General features: G+C 35.3%; 1 long non-coding RNA gene across 1 annotated transcript; it reads right to left on the bottom strand.

The window, feature by feature from the left end:
- Window positions 1-1,771: 1,771 nt before the first annotated feature.
- Window positions 1,772-2,835, bottom strand: LOC149251824 (uncharacterized). Its single transcript, XR_016266017.1, has 3 exons — window positions 2,772-2,835; window positions 2,375-2,599; window positions 1,772-2,218 (listed from the first exon to the last, which is right to left on the bottom strand). It is a non-coding gene; the product is annotated as an uncharacterized LOC149251824 (long non-coding RNA).
- Window positions 2,836-4,730: the final 1,895 nt, after the last annotated feature.

Genomic DNA, 4,730 nt, shown 5'->3' on the forward strand with positions numbered 1-4,730 from the left:
TAGTTTAAGGAAACTGTTGAGCCACTGTAAAGAAACTATTTCTAATGTATTGAAAAGAAAAAAAGGAGAGAGGTTGGAGGGTGAGTTAGCCAGTTAGCTAGCTAGCCAGCCAGTGAGAGTGGGATTTAAGCCTATGGGCAGAGGTTGTACCAAGGGGGCCATTGTAATTAGAAGATCAGGCCAGAGAGATAGAGTCTCGATGGGTAACCATTCTTATATGTTTTTATATATAGGAATTGACTCGAATCCGTATAAAGGTGTGTTTCAAATGCAAAATGATGAATTTGTGTCATTGGAGGGTTACATAATATAAACGTATGCAGGCGGAGTTCAGTGAATGAACAGAGAGTAAGAGAGCGAGACAGAGACTCGTAACAGGTTGTTGATCCATTCGAAGGATCAAATTAATGCTCTAGAATGACAGTGATTTAAGAACTCATAGAGTTCAAACTCTGGTAGAAGTGCACAATGGAATAGCGAAAGGCAGAACCATTAAAGAAACCCCGGAAACCACAGAAAACTAAAGAAAATGTGCAAAATCTAAGTGAAGTGGAAGAGCGGAGAAATGAAGTGTTAACGCTCAACAGCCGTTGGATCTGGAAGGTCAACGGTCGAGATTAAATCGCAATCAGAAGTCGAAGGTGCCAAGGGATAGTGACAGTGATTTAGCGATGTTGCGATATCACCGATAGCAATAAATCGACGATCGGAGTTTGGGCTTATCGGCGTGCAGAGGAATGCGACATGCGAATGATAAGGTGGACCTGATAAGGGTATAGGTGCAATTAATGTTATTTGAAGTCCGATGTTGCGTTACCACTTATCGGATGCAAAGGAGTCATATGTAAAGAGACCCGTGGGGACGCCAATAGCGATCAGCGATAAAGGGTGCATCGGGAAAAGTGCCAACTCGTACTAAAGTGGGAAAAGGTATGTTTGTGCACGTTTTTACGTGTATTTTCTTATAAGAGTATTACGATGGATTAAAGCGCCGATAGAAGGGTTTTTCCAATTGTAACCCAAAGTTTTAAAGTGGGTTTGGATATATGCGGGCTTAAGGGGTAAGTGAAGGATTTATAAAGGTCTGTAAGGGATAACCAGTCCCGATAAGAGATATGTGAGGAAGGCCTTTAAAAAAAGGTTAATGAGGGTTTAATCGGGGTGATTAATTTCCGATAGAAAGGAAAAGGTGGGTTAATGTTTAGACCTTGTTAAGTCTATAAATCATTCGGCATGAAACTAATAAAGGAGGCCTTAACCATTCATTGATGGTTTGAAGGTTTTGACTCTTGGTTAGTTAAAATACCTTGGACGAATGTGTTTATGCATCCATATGCATATTGTGGGTGTTAGTAGGGATAGCCCTGCATTAAAATCACATCTAATATAAAATTAATTTAACAAGTGAAAAAGATTATAAATTCTCAATAGCTAACTAAGAGGGATAAGAAAAGAGCAATAAGAAAAAATATAAAAATGGTAATTTTTTTCCAAAAGTTCTATATTCCCATTTTCAAGCATTCAAACAAAAAAAATAATATAACAAATATGCTACAGACATTTATAATAAAAATAACTAAAAATAAAAAAAAATATTATTCCCTTAAATAGTCTCTCTTGACCCTTCCACAACAAGAATCCACAATAATAATTCAACCCTACCAATTGATAAAATAACTATAAAATAATTATAGAGAGGTACCACGTATATATTATAGTAATTGAAAACAGATATATTTATTATATTTGTTTTGAAAAAAATAATGCCACTTGCAAGCTCATCTTACATGGAAAAGCTCCAAATCCTTAATCTAGAGGAGCAAGATTCTAACATCCAACAGAGTTAGTGTCCATAACAAGATAACATCCAACAAAGTTAGTCTCCAGAACCGGGGTCCTTGCATCCAACAAATTAGAGTCAGAACAAGATAGGTACGGTGCAGCGACTGAATGCTTCCTTTCGCATGGAGGTATCCAGTGTTTGCTACATACGTAAATTTGTAGAAAACAATTAATGATATATAATGAACTGGTACTTTCCAGAGCTCGATCATTAAAGTATTTCGGTTTATCCTCTACTGTGAGTTTATTGGATATTAGGCTGCTGTTTGAAGCTTTTTTGGGGACATTCCACGGCTATGGATTCGCATTTCGTAGAAGCCAGTCTGTAAAGTTTGTGGCGTAAGAGATCAATTTCCAACTGGGATTTCTTGGAAGTCTGTCAAAGAAATTTAAAAAAAGAAAAGAGGGGTCAGAAGAGGTGCAGATGTACGCATAAGAGGCCCAAAAAAACAAGCCGAGGAAAAGAATAAACGCATTAAATGCTAAAAAAAGCAAGCAGAGAAGAAGGATGAGGGCGATAGGGGATGCTCACGTTAACGGCGATCGCATAGAAGAGTTTGTTCTGATTGTTATGTGCAGTAACATTCATAACCTCCATGCTTTCCATCTCGAGCATTAACAGATAAGCAGACAGGGGAGTATAGTTTTTGTACGTGAAAATTCTAATCAAATAATCGATTCCCGTTGTTCCTATAGTGACGCTGACGCTGCAGGAATCGGGGCGTGGATGAGTGTGGCTGGACCGATTCTGATGTTTCTGTCGATGGAAAATTAATTAGTCAGCAACAAGAACGAACCCAACTCCTATAAATATGATAGAAACATTATTTTCAGTTGTTGAATTGAGACTTATGCATTTTTTTGTGATCCATAATAATTATAAGAAGAGCTTCGGCGTAAATCACATATAGAAAAATTTTCAGTGTTACCTTCCTCTTGGCGACTGCTGCACGCAAAGCCACATATAATGAGGATGAGTAAATTTTGATATACCCACTTTATATGAGTAAATTTTGATATACCCACTTCGTTTTTTGCTCTTTGAATGCCGAATTCGCAACTTCCTTCCATGTCGTCTGCGAGATAGATAACTATAATGATAGAGACGAGCTAAAAATGAATTAGTTTCTGTCGGTTTTAGGGTTTTTTGGGTTACAATTTTAAAGAAATGGAATAAAATGAATTAAATTGATTTCCAATACTGAAATTTTGGTAAAAACACTAAAATTTCAGAGACTCGAATAAAATTTCTCTATATACAATAAGATTATTATAAATTGATTCTAAACACAAAAATTTCAAAAACCAAAATAAAACTTCTGCATCTAATCCTTTCTAGCCATGCGTAATATAATAATAATGAGAGGAATAAATCAACTTACTCCATTAAAATCGTGCATAACAAAATAAAATTGTGTCTCAGCTAATGCCCTTCCGCTTATGTGAAGATGCCGTTGCAATCCTCCCCTGAGAGTCGCCTGTTATAAAAGGGGAACCTGCAAGGATTCTCAGGAACGAAGAAAACGTGAGGAATAATAAAGAAATTGGTGTGAGACAGGGAAGAACTGGTTCATCATCTTCTTCATTCCGGAATACTCTGAAAGGTTCAGTGAATGTGGGTCGCCTGCCCGAGATGCTCGGTGGTTGTGTGGGGGCGAATGGAAATAAATATAACAGGGCGCGTGGAACGATTTGGCGAAGAGTAGACAGGGAAGGTTTTATCGATGTCATGTTCATCTTATTATTAAATAAATTAGGAAGAATCTCCAAGGCGTGGACTTGAATTCGATTAGGTTGAGCCTGAGGTTTGCCTTTACTGATTGCGCTAATCATTTTTGGATTATTTAAAAAAAATAAAAATAATGATGAATACAGTATGATGGGAGTCCTGCCACAGTAAACCATTTAAGGAAGTGAAAACTACCTTCTATTAAAAGGTTTCCCGGAAAGATTTCTGCAACTTCCACTTTGTAGTACAATATACACAAGTGCTGAAAATAAGTAGGTTGTTAATGGATATATCAAATCAATAGAGTAAATTAATTATTTAATTATATATATATATATATATATATATAAATTATTTTTATTACTTTAAAAGGAAAGCTCTGTAGTCTAAATTTTGGTAAATTAATTATTTAATAATAAATATATACAACCCTGCATATTTAATTACCTTGAAAGAAGAGCTCTGTACTCTACTTAAAGACCTTTCAGTTGTTGTCAAATAAAAAGTGAATGATCATAAAAATAGATTTCCTTAACTTTGAAATAACTTTTGCAATAAAAATGTAAGTAGAAATGCATCAACGACATTATGTAAATGTTTGGCCTTTGTGATATACATATATGAGAAGATGTGTGGGATTTTTTTGTTTTTCCAAATTTGTGGTTTCCACTCTCATTTGTTATAAGTTTGAACTTAAAACTTAGTGAAGATTAAACTAAATAAAAATTATGGATATTTGTAAATTTAAAATTATTTATTATTTGTTTTTCAAGTGAAGATTTTTTTAATTAGTCATATTATTGGTTGGGAGTCATAATTTTTGGATTGAATTATGTATAGAAATTTGAAAATTTTATGAGTTGATTATTGGACTAAATGACTTATTAGGATTGAAAAGTGGTTGACACAATGGGATGTTATTGCCTCTACCTAGTTTTAGATCCTACAAGCACATCTTTGGCCTCTTGTGATAAGGTTCAAGGAGTAAGCCACTTGTGCTCCCCCACCCTCGGGAGTCTCGGGTAATTGCTAAGCCATAAATTCATATATATGGCTTAACTAATGTTGGATATAATATTTGTGTTATAGTGACAACCCTTAGCTTTGATCTTGGACCTAGGCTACCTAACTTGAATGAGTTATCAATTCACCATGGTAA

The sequence above is a fragment of the Pinus tabuliformis genome, chromosome 7 (genome assembly GCF_031772625.1).
Source record: "Pinus tabuliformis cultivar Carrire ecotype Pingquan chromosome 7, CPIR1, whole genome shotgun sequence".
Taxonomy (NCBI): Eukaryota; Viridiplantae; Streptophyta; class Pinopsida; order Pinales; family Pinaceae; genus Pinus; species Pinus tabuliformis.